Genomic DNA, 13305 nt, shown 5'->3' on the forward strand with positions numbered 1-13305 from the left:
AATCCTTGCCTACACCATGTCCCCTTAATTTTGCTCCATTTCGGTTTAAAGAGCAATAGATTAATAATTCTTGCTACTAATTCGAGCGCAAAAAAAGGCTATACTATGTGACCACCACACCCTTTAGTCACTCTTTAGTAAATAAATCTTGTTCCTTTCAGAAAAGCTCTCATGCAAAATTGTTGTAAATTGTAACATCTATCTCCATAAATTAGAAAAATAAATACCATACATCCATCTCCATAAATTATATTACTATATCCACTGAAATAAGAACTTTTACCATTAGAATATATTACCACATATTCCTTTTATTTTAACAATTCTAATAAGAATTTTTACCATTAGAATATATTATCTGATATTCTTTTTATTTTAAAGATTCCATGGCGGGATCAAAATGATATGGTTGAAGTGGATGAAACGCACGAAATCTTTATGATAGACGGAATTCATTCACTATCCAAAAGATTGTGCACTATAGTAGAAAGAAGCACATTAATTATGAAGGAATAGAAAAACAATAGGTAAACTCAAATTGTGAATGAACAATATTTTCAACATTTAAATAGGGTAACTTTATTTCAAAATTCATATGAATTTTTTAGGTCATATTCCATTTTGAGCCTTTGAAATTAAAGTATTTGGTGTACTTATTATTGAAATTCATTAGGGGAGGTACGCAATTACGCGAACGGGTCCTTCTAGGACCTCACCAATGCCACATCAACTAGCTGAGGTGTCATATGACACCTGTCATCCACCTGCAGACACTTGTCATGTGTGTGTGGTGACCAATTCAACCGGTTTAGGGCATGTTAAGTTAACCTAGCAGTGACTTGTTCGAGGATTCACTCAACCTCTGCCTTATTTTGTTCAGACATGTTTCTTGTGTGTTTCTGGTCTCGGGTACTTGCACGGTGCTGCTACAATGCCACTCGCAGCCATGCCTGTCCTTGGCCCTGCAAATAGTGGGTTATGGGGTCTTTATGTTTCTTGTTCGAGAGGTTGTGAGGTTGTTATCTGGAGTTTGGTATGGTTTATTGGGTTGTTTTCTCTTCCCCGTATGGTGTATTGGCCTTGGTATTCGTCTGTGTTCGTCCTTATGGTGGATTTAGCTCGGCTCGATGCTGGTTATGGTGGTTTCGTGCTCCGAAGGGTTTTATCAGGTAAAAGAGTAAGCTTTTGAGCTACATTGGAGATATTTCTTGTTTTATGCAGGTTTTTGGATGTCTAACCCCCTGTCAGGCTTGTCTTGCAGGTCACTGTACGATTGGCAGTTGGACCTATGGTTTATGGAGCAACTGGGGTTCCTGTGGCACGCTGGCATGGAGGAAGCCGACAAAACAAGACCTAGAAGGTAGGACATTGTCCTACCATCCTATATCTACCTGTGTTTTTAAACACATTTAACTGGATGGATTATTGTGCCTTTGTGCTTATTTGCCTATGTTTTTGAACACTTTCAGTTGTGTTGGTTTTGTCTAAATTGTGGGTTTTGTGTAAATTGTGGGGTTTGAAGCATGAAGACTCCACGTGTCAAGTCATTTGTGCAGCAATAGTGCGTTAAGTTTGGTTGTAGTTTTGGTGTTTTGGTGTTCTGGTTGTGATAATTTATTCTAATTGCGCGCTCAGTGTTGGCATTTGGTGTATTATACTACTTTGTATGTGAGAATAGGGTTTGAAATGAGCACAACCTACCAAGGTAGAAAGTATTGTTGAAATATTTAATAAGCTACAGGTTCAACTATAAAAGGACAAAAAGAGCATATAGTTGTTTTTCTTTAAAACAAAGAAAGAATTCTAAAAAATCATGGCCCTACAGGCCTGAGCCTTAATTTTTAAACAAGATAAGAAGCCCCACCAGAGAATTCATGTTTAACTATCATTCCTAATGAATTATAGAATAATATGTATTTATTGTCTTGGAAATGTAAGAAGAAAAGTTATAATCGTGGCCATATGGGTCTCAACCAAGAATTGAAGAGTGAAATAAGAGTCTGGAAATAAATCCTTAGGAGGAGGTGAAACCCTCGACAAAATAGACAAAGCATAAATATTGTTGAAATCTTGTTACAGAAAATGGGTGCCTGCCCTTAATATTATTAATAGAACTTCTATACATAGTGTTTTACAAATAGAAAAGTGTTTACAACTAGCTTAAGACGAAGAGACCTAACTAAGTAATTTAGCTTCGAATCTCTTAAGAATATAGGAATCTAGTAAATCATGGTCTTGATTGAAATTTTGTAAGTAAACAGGGTTTTTGGCTGTTAGTGTTGCTAATTGGCTTGGGTACAATCTTGTTGAGATTGTTTGGGCAATGTTTTTCTTTTTAGGTCGATATGGTACGAGTTTGTAGTTGATGTCGTGTGGTTATGTTGGTATATTTTTTTCAGTGAGTTAGAGTTTTTGGTTTTTGTGATGGAGGGTATGGCGGGTACATGCTATCAGTAGTCTAGATTATGATTGGTATTTGATTGGATTATGATTATGTTACCACTGTAATTGAATGATGCATAATTTTTGTTAACAGTTGTTAGCAGTATAATACATTTAAATTGTTAGCAGTTGTCAATAGTATAATACATTTAAATTGTTAGCAGTTGTTAGCAATAAAATGTTGTTAGCTTGTTTGTTTGTTAGATTTAAATTTAAAAATTGCTTAAATACATGTGATTTTCTTCAATGAGTTAGAGTTTCTGGTTTTTGTGATAAAGGGTATGGCGGGTACATGTTATAAGTAGTCTAGATTATGATTGGTACTTGATTGGATTATGATTATGTTACGAGTGTAATTGAATGATGCATAATTTTTGTTAGCAGTTGTTAGCAGTATAATGTTGATCGAAGTTGTTAGTAGTATAATACATTTAAATTGTTAGCAGTTGTCAGCAGTATAATACATTTAAATTGTTAGCAGTTGTCAGCAGTATAATACATTTAAATTGTTAGCAGTTGTTAGCAGTAAAATGTTGTTAGCTTGTTTGTTTGTTTGTTAGATTTAAATTTAAAAATTGCCTAAATACATGTGATTTTCTTCACTGTCTTTAGTCCCTCCCTCCCTCTTTTCAATTTGGGTAATGGCATCCCTCCCCTAATGGTTTAAATGCTTGCGCTGTGAGTTGTATATTTGTGGTGCCAGAGAAAGGTTTGGAAGTCTCTCTATTTTTTCATGGCCAAAAAATTATGTGAGGAGGAGATACAACCACCATATGTGATTACAACAAAGAAAAGTGCTTGCAGATTCATCAGAGAAGGTGCTTAGAATCAAATTTAGGGCTTGTATGTTGTTGTATGGAACTGGGTGATTCAAACTAGAAAAGTTGGTTAGCAATAAGATGCTTAAAAGCATTGTTGTTGTAGAATTTCCTGCAAATTCTCTACAAATCTACCTCTGAGATCTATGTAGAAAATCTGACTGTAGATTAACTCGATAATGCAATATACCAAAGCAAAATACTATAATCTACTTCTACTATCAAACTTGCGGAAGCTTAAAGATAGAGCAAGAATCGAGTTGAACACATATAACCAGAAGAATAAGAATCAATGCACGTGAAACATAGAAAATACTCAAGGAAAAGCCTCAGCTAAAAACCCCACTATCTGTATTATCATACAAGGTGGAAATATCTCATAATTACACAAAGCCTTAGTTCCCATAGCTAGCCAGCTCTCAGTACAATCCTCCTGAATGCTTACATGAAAACAAGGCTTCTCACAAACCTTCTCCTCTATCCTCCAAGCCTCCTATTTCCTTGCGCAATTTTTCTGGGTGATCCTCCTGTTACCAAGTGTAACACTGATCTCACACCCTGTAAAACTGCGCAATCCTCAAGGAACCTTATTCCTTCTGCATGGTTGAGTTTCCTTTATAGGAAAACTCATGCAACTGGTAGTAACCTGTCCTTGACATTTAGCTCAACTAGGTCTTTCTCTAAATAGACATGCATGAGTTACTGATGAGAGAATCTTCAGTTATCTGGAGTACACTAGTTGGATGCATGCATGCATTAACTGACTGATAACTCACAATTAGTTCCTCAAACAATTTGGAACTAATTTAATTGGACTTAACTCAGTAAACTAAGCTAACTAATTACAACTCAAATATAACTCAATCTTATCTCCTTAATTAAGGGATAACTGTTGCATGACTTCAAAAAGACTTCTAACTTGAATTTCTCCAATCATAATGAATTAATTAATTATTTCCAAGCAACTGGTGAGACTAAATTCGATTTTAATTCAAGGACAAATCAAAATTGGAATTTACGGATTCTATTTTTATCATTTCTTGTTGCTATTTTCAACACTCCCTCTCAATAAGAAAGGAATTCAACTCGACTCGATCCCAACCGTGAACCTTTGGAATGTTATGCATGCAACACTTCTCTCTAGTGTTGTTGCTCCAGCAACTCCAGAAACAAAAAAAAAAAACATCCAACCTGAATCAGTGTGATGCATATGTCATCAAAGTCTCTGACTGCTATTGCCTTCGTCAACTGAAAACTTTGCGCTTTGGTTGACTCTGCCTTTCTGCGCTGTTGTCAATCCTTCTCTACACTCTTCAGTATCTTACTGCTCTAGCCTCTGTCACTTTGATCTCTAACTACATCAATCCCACTGATTCCTCCTGCTACTATGTACTTTGGTCTCTTGTGGCAAGGTACGATTGATGAGATAAAACCTCTTAATGGACCCTGCCCAATTTCAGCCTTCTTGAGACTATCACTTCACATCGCCCCACCTCACACCCGGAGGTATGGTTGCATGTGATCCCTCTGCCCACTTCGCTCAAAATTTCCCCCTACTAGAGGTCTCTGCATGAGTGGATGCCTCCAAACAGTCTCCTCTCAGCATCTCCAATTGTGGCTCCTCCACAATTGTCTGAGACTTCTTCTGCGAATGAATGTTGAGAGGTAATTTACTCTCCCTCTCAACCACCAAGTCTCTAACATTTGCCTTGATCCTCAAGGCTTTGCATACATCTTGAACCTCAAGAGCATACAGGTTCTTGACTCGTGAACCGATCTGTTTCACCTGTCTCGTGGTGATGTGTCGAAGGAAAACCTTTCCTTACTGAAGACAACATCGTAGCCTTTGTCCTCCAACATCGCAGTTGATACCAAGTTCTTCTTCAGTCCAGGCACATATTTCACATCTGTCAAGGTGATAAGAGCTCCATGCTCCCTCTGAAAAGTAACCGCGCCCACTCCTGAAACACTATACCTTTCATCATCACCCATCTCTATGCACATCTTGAGGTCTTTCTCCTCCAAGGTACTGAATAAAATTTTATCATCGGTCATGTGGAATGAGGCTCCACTGTCAAGATACCAACCACAACCCATCATCGATGACACCATGCATGCGATGAGGGTGAAGTCCATTTCGAACTGAGAGGCTAATGCCTCACCTTCCGATCCTTTCGAGGATCCCTTCTTGAACTTCTTCAATGGGCAATTAGGTGCATAATGACCCATTTCATGACAATTAAAGCATCACACTTCAGACTTGTCAACCTTCTTCCCTCCATGAGAAGAATTTGATTAGGAATGGGACGCCTTCCCCTTCCCTTTCCTTGCCTTACTTGCTAAGGCCAGATTTTCTTCATCATCATCCTTGGATGAAGAACCATCTCAAGTGCTCCTCCTGATCTCCTCCTACATGAGATCTGACCATAGTCGTTCCTAATCCGGCAGTTTCTCCCTTCCATTCACAGAGTCTTGGTAACTATTCCAGCTCTTTAGAAGGCCAAGGAGAGTGAGGCTCACCATATCATCATCAGCAATAGTTATTCCCACACTGCTAAGCTCATCTCTCCAAGTGGTGAGCTTGTTCAAATATGTGGAAATAGTATCGCAGTTCTCCATCTTGATTCTTCGAAGCTTATCCTTGAGCGCCAATTTCCTCTGGTCACTATTGTTCTGGTAGAGGTCCTTCAATGTCTTCCACATTGAATATGGAGTATCCTTCCCATGGAGACTCAAGAAAATATGGTCTCGAACTCCCTCAAGGATGATCCGTCTCGCCCTTGCCACACACTTCTTCCACTCAGCCAACTCTTGTGCATTAGTTGAACCTGGTTTTGGGATTTCTTGATCAATGAAATCCTTCAAGCCGTTGTCTTCTAATACAACCTCCATGCAATCTTTCCATGCTATGTAATTCGAGCTACCTTCCAAGGCATACTCGAGTCTCAAGCCATAGAACACCATTGGCCAACCTTGAAGTATGATAAGAATTTGATTTGCACCTACAAACCCAAACTTCAAACTTCGAATTCTCTTCTTCGTATACTTTTCACAACTCCTATACCATGTAGAATTTCCTACAAATTCTCTACAAATCTACCTCTGAGATCTATGTAGAAAATATGACTGTAGATTAACTCGATAATGCAATATACCAAAGCAAAATACTATAATCTACTTCTACTATCAAACTTGCGGAAGCTTAAAGATAGAGCAAGAATCAAGCTGAACACATATAACCAGAAGAATAAGAATCAATGCACATGAAACATAGAAAATACTTAGGGGAAAGCCTCAACTAAAAACCCCACTATCTGTATTATCATACAAGGTGGAAATATCTCATAATTACACAAAGCCTTAGTTCCCACAGCTAGCCAGCTCTAAGTACAATCCTCCTGGATGCTCACATGCAAACAAGGCTTCTCAAAAACCTTCTCCTCTACCCTCCAAGCCTCCTATTTCCTTGTGCAATTTCTCTGGGTGATTCTCCTGTTACCAAGTGTAACACTGATCACTCAAATTGATCTCACACCCTATAAAACGCACAATCCTCAAGGAACCTTATTCCTTCTGCATGGATGATTTTACTTTATAGGAAAACTCATGCAACTGATAGTAACCTGTCCTTGACATTTAGCTCAATTGGGTCTTTCTTAGAATAGACATGCATGAGTTACTGATGAGAGAATCTTCAATTATCTAGAGTACACTAGTTGGATGCATGCATGCATTAACTGATTGATAACTCACAATTAGTTCCTCAAATAGTTTGGAACTAATTTAACTGAACTTAACTCAGTGAATTGAGCTAACTAATTACAACTCAAATATAACTCAATCTTATCTCCTTAATGAAGGTATAATCTCCTTAATTTAAGGGATAATTGTTACATGACTTCAGAAGACTTCTAACTGGAATTTCTCCAACTAATTAATCCATAATGAATTAATTAATTATTTCCAAGGCGCTCGTGAGACTAAATTCGATTTTAATTCACAATTTTAATTCAAGGACAAATTAAAATTGGAATTTCTGGATTATATTTTTATCATTTCTTGTTGCTTTATTCAACAGTTGTTATTGACTCCTAACAATACCATAAACTAAAGCTTCCAAGGAAAAGATTAAACTAAATGATTCATTGCTTTAGAGTTAGTGATTTTCTCTAAATAAAAGAGCAAATTTTGATTATTGAAAAAAGCATAAAAACCTAACATCGAAATAAAAATATTTTTCAGATTAGAATTCAAATTCAAATTCAATAGAGTTCATATTCTTGAATTCAATTTATCTAACTTTGATCAAACTATCCAAACAGAGTTCAATTATCTATAGATCATATTATCCCAACAAAGTTCAAATCCTTGAATTCTGTTCAACTACCTTTGTTCCTTGATCATCACAATGACCATTGACAAACATTCTCAAATCAAGTAAAACTGGATGTAATTGTGTCATTTGCAATCCTCAATCTGATGAACTAGATAATCCTTAACTGTGTAGAAGTGTAGCTTCTATTATTAAACCAATCAACATATTGCATCCTTACAAAATTTACATTGTGATGTGGCTACAAAAATTATGTCATGCCACCCCTATGTTTGATGGCTTCCATTTCCTACATTTCCCAAAATTGTTGAGTCACCTGCCTGACCCAAGTATGGTGGACTACCCAAGATTGGTTGATTAGGATGTGCCTGAATGTTTCCATATGCTTGACTCCAATTTCCTCCTTGTATCCATGGAGGGACTGAGTAGCCCAAGTGTCCACTTGTGTTACTAACCCCAACACTGAGTGAAGGTGTCATATAAACATAGTTAGGATTTAAACCTGCACTGGTAGGGGTATAAGAGGTGGGCATAACCCCTGGCTGATAGTGGGGAACTTGGATGTTAATCAAGTCTTGGTATGATGGTGTGTACTCTGCAATGTGGTCCAGCGTGTTCGACATCATCCTATTTGCCTCAAATTGTCTTGGACCATAGTCTTCCATGCTTGTCACCCCTCATTTTCCCAACACTTGTTGAACATTTCTTGCCTCCCTCTCTTACCTTGCCCAAAAAAAAATTATGTTCCTTATATTCCCTTACTTTTTGTCTTTCCAACATTTCCTTTGCTCGAGCTTCTGCTACTGCAATCCTTGCAGTTCTCTTTTCCTTGGCCAGCTCCTTCTTTCTTTTTTAAGATTCCTGAATTTCATTTTTTTACATTCATACTCAAACAATAAATTCATATAATCTTTAGATGTGAGCAACTATGAACTCATCCCCAAACGAAGACAATCTGATGTTGAGTGCCCTAATGGGGCCTTCACTCTCTCTACTAGTAACTTTAGGAATGCACCAAGTATTCTCTTCTTTTATGTCCCATGTTCCTCAAGACCTAACACTTGGATTTCAACCTCTGAGACAACTGATTGGCCCTCATTGTTGTCTTCTTCAGGTACTTCATGCCGAATAGGCTCCTCTTCCAATGACCCATTGTCCACAAAATAATGAACAATTTCGGTGTTCAACTCTGATGGTTGCGAAGGCATGTCCATGCTTTCCTCATTGGTGGTAGACACATTATGTGTTTTGATATTCATCATGGCCTCTACCAACCATGATAGTGGGCTTACTTGGGTTGGCATGCTCAATTGCTCATTTTTTAATCTTGTTGCATTATCATTTGAAATTAAGTTTGCATTTTCATTTGCTTGATCAACTACCTCATATGGAATATCACATGAAGAATTGGTCGGTGGTTCAATGGGTGTGATAGCCTCCATGATATTGACAGTTGGTTCATGATTGAACTATGTCTCACTCCCATGTTCATCATCATCATTATAGAAGTGCCCTTCAGAAAGGGACATTATACCTTCAGCAACAACAACATCTTCTTGACCATCAACATGGTCTTGTAAGTTCTCTACTTCTTGACCTTCCACATCAAATGCTTGGATACAACCAGTATCATGCATAAGAGCATCAACATTAAGTGGCCATATATTAGTCCTCCTAAATCTAGCCTTGGTATTAGAAGGTGTGAGAGCCCTTTTAAATGCTTTACTTGCAAGCTCAGCTAGCTCAAACCTCTTTACTTCCACCCCCGGATTCTTTGTCATACACGAAGATCGCTTGACCCTGAAATAGTTCTTAAAATGTCCAAACATGCTGACATCAAGGGGTTGCAATATATGAGTGGTATGAGGCGACAATGTTAACATGTCAATGCCCAAATTATTGGCCTCCTAAATTGTCTGTACAACCATGTGGCTTTCATGGCCATCTAAAATTAGTAGGTGTTTTTTTAAAGGTGAGACACCACCTGCTATAGATGCAACAAAGTGACAAAGCCAATTCAGGAATAGTTCCTTTGTCATCCATGCATGGGGATGTGTAGCCATGCATGCACCTGGTTCACAGTTTTGTATACAGTTTTTTAGTTATGTTTTACCTTTGAATAGATAAAATCCTGGGATTAAAGAACCACTTGCATTAACACAACAAATAATAGTGGTCCACCCCCTTCTCTTGGGGAAAATCTTAGGCACATTTTGGAAAATCCTTGCATACCACAATTCCTTCCTGCCTGTAAGCTTGTTTCATCACAGTTCCATATATGTTATGGGGCATATGAGTGTTGCTCATATGCAATAGAAAGAGTGTTATAGAACTTGGACACAATTGCAGAGCGTAGATTTAATGCCCTGTCTCTGTCAAGGCCCTTAATTGTATGTAGCACAAGGTCTGGATGCCTTTTTTTAAACCCACTCCACCATGATTTACTAGGAAACCCATCTTTGAAGGGGTTTGGTCTCCCCTAACAGATTTGAACTAGTGTGGATTTAAGTTGTATAAGCTCTAACCCATCTCCCAATTGTGTTATAGCTCCAAATATCACCCTTGGTATTTGTGATGCTTGGTTTATGGCCTAGGGCAACCCCTCCTTCCATACTTGGTCCAAATATTTTAAAAACAGTGTTTTGCTCCTTGTACGCTACTTTGCCTTGTGCTAAAAGTGTGTACACGTGGGTTAGTCAATACCCAACTCGCATATATGTGTTAAAACACTTAAAAAAATTAAATTTCCTTAACTATGGAAGGAGTTCACGGGTTTTACTTGTTGATTACCTCCTAGTGCCCGTGGCCCAACTGTTTCCCAACTAAAAAACTAATTGGGAGAAGTATAAGTAGACTTCTATGGGAAGGCCTTAAGGAGGAGAAGAGATAGAGTTATTATACTGAGATTATCCCCTGACTGAGTCTAAAGTATCCCTATGCTTCAAGCACTTCCCCAAGTTTCAGGAAACCCTTGTTTCCTTGAGTGTTGATATTCTCCCACTTGCTTGAGATATCATGGTATTGGTTATGGAAGGAGGTTGTTGAAGACTGGGACTGGACGGACCTAGAGGACGGTTCCGCTTGGAGCCGGAAGAAGAAGACTTAGGTGAATTCTCTCCATGTTTATTATAGTTTTCTACAATAAAAAGAAACGTTGTCTTGTTCCTGAGATTGACTTTGTTTATGCATCGGATGTTGTTGTAATTCATGTATGAATGTCATTTTGATGTATAACTAATCATCTTACTTATATGATATAAAGTTGATTTCATTAAAATGCTTTATCTATATGCTGCTATGTATGTTCAAATTGGTTGATTTGCAGATTCGAAGATCATGAGGAGTTGCAAAGGGTTTGAACCCTGCTGGAACTACCCAAATGAAGAACATCTGGGTATGTTCATCCTTGCATAGTTTGTTTATTTAAGTATGTTGCCTGAGTTGTATGCGTGTTTCTTGCTGTAGATTTCTCTTGCTCTGTTGGGGTTCTAACCCAAAGCCCTAGGGTACTTATTCCAGTAATAGAATTAGCGACTCCATTGGGGATAACAATCTTGTTATTCCTAGTTTGGTTTGTTCAGTGTCAATCAGGGCTCAGTTCTTGGTTTACTTGCTGTGACAGTATTTCTTGCGCCTGTAGGAACTTGGCCCTCAAGTCTGATCTTTTTTATTAGGCCTTGTTTCTTATTTTTCTTGCAAAACTCAGTATACACACCTTTGTCTATTTACAGTAGCGTACACACACCTGTTTCTATGAAGTGAAACCGCGTATATGCGAGTTTCCATTGTCATAAGCGCGTGTACACGCCCCTGTGTTTGAACACAGTCACGTATACCATTTTTTGCATGCTTTTTTCAAAATTTTCTTCCCAGAAATATTTGTTTCTTGATCTGTTTGGTTTCTGAGCGGTTAGTTTTTGTCTTTAGAATTTAATTATTCAGTGAGCTTACTGTTTTGAATTCTCTTTTGCTTTGAAAAGTTTTGGCCTAAGTTTGCTTATGAGTGAGTTTTATGATTTGTGTTTGAACACACAAGACTTCTTATAGAAGTTCTTGATTGTTCTGGTCTTCCGGAATAGTAGATTGTTTTCAATCTTTGTGTCAAGCTTGATTATTGGTCTACTCACTTTGCTTTCCGTCATTTTGTGGCCTTACACCTTTTCTTTCTTTTTGAAAGTTTCTTTTTGATGAATTTGAAAGTGTTTCTTTCCTGACTTCTTGGTCAGTTTCTCAAAGCTCTTTTGCTGCTTTTGGGTCGTTTAGTACAAGTTGAAGCCTTTTTTGTTCAAGTTTTCATTCGTTGTCGAATTTGTGACTTGCAAAGTTTCCTTGTGCTCTTCTTTCGATCTTTGAGTCTTTGGTGGCATTTAGAGTGCTTTTGAAAGGTTGTTTTGATTGTTTCTTGAAAAAGAAAAGATCTTAAAAAAAACATTATTTTTGTTTTCTTTTGCCAAGTTTGATTTTGGTTCCTTTTTCATTTTTTGAAAGTGAATTGTGATCTTTTGCGATCTGTCCTTCTTGTTTGGAGAGAATTTTTTGCATTCAAAATTTATATTATCTTCAATACTTAAGTTGGCTTATTAATGGTTCTAAACAATTGCTTTCGTTTTTAAGAGTGATTTAGGATCTTGCATCTTCATTACACCTTGCATTAGGATAGTTTTCATTGTTAAAGCATTAGTAATCTTTTTAGTTTTTGCATGTGTGAAGTGTGTTGCAAGAAAAGAAAAGAAAAAGTTTTCTGCTTTATAGAAGTTTCGTAGAACCCATGTAGAGATCTCTTTTCATCGAAGGAAAAATGATTGCATTCATGTAGTTACTTTTTCATTGATTTCGGTTGAGTCATACACACATCATTGGTTTCACTCCCATTTATCCCTTGACTTAAAAGAACAACCTTTAAAATCAAGCACTAATTAAAATAAACTAGAACCTTTTTGTATTGTCATCAGAATACATCAACAAGTTTAGGTTTATTTAGGGCCTTGGATTAGGCGAGAGGAGAGTTAACTCTCCAAGGCTGCTCTAAATTGTAAAACATAGAAGTTTGATTAAAGAGCGAAATCCAATAGCGTTAGGGAGACCGAGAAAGCTCCGTGACTGGGAGTAAAGCATGAGGGTTAGTGAAGATAAGGACGAGAGATACCCCCTCTCTTACTTGTCAGATCCTACCTCACGACTGTTCTGTCGGCTTCTGATACGAGTTGGTGTCCATAGTTGCCTATCCTAGGAATCCACATAAGTGGCTGCAGAGGGGAATCCCGTGGCACCTGAGGTTGACGTTGTATCACGTTTAGCAGTACTTCTGGAGGGCACCCTTGCGAAGCTTGGGGGCTTGCACCGGCAAAGGTTGTTGTCTGGAGGTTAGCGTAACTACCTCTGATACCTTCGCTGGTAGGCCTGGGCCATCATTATCCCAGACTATCTTCGGAAGGTCCCTTACTTCACTTTCTTGTATTTTGGTGTCCGGTCCTCATCACTCGAAGCGGAAATACTTGGAAGTTGCTTGATTGGTTGTATCTTTAGGGACTTTATAGTCGAGTGCTCTTTGCTCCTTGTATATATTTGGCTTTAGGTATTTTTGTCTAGTCACTTTTGGACTTTAGATTCTGAGTGATTGACTTACCACTCCACTGATCTTGAAAGACTTTTGATCTTTCCTTCAAAAGTTGTGGAGTTGCCTCCTCAAGGGAAAAGGTTTTGATTGTGTGT

Source organism: Pinus tabuliformis, chromosome Q, assembly GCF_031772625.1.
Source record: "Pinus tabuliformis cultivar Carrire ecotype Pingquan chromosome Q, CPIR1, whole genome shotgun sequence".
Lineage (NCBI taxonomy): Eukaryota > Viridiplantae > Streptophyta > Pinopsida > Pinales > Pinaceae > Pinus > Pinus tabuliformis.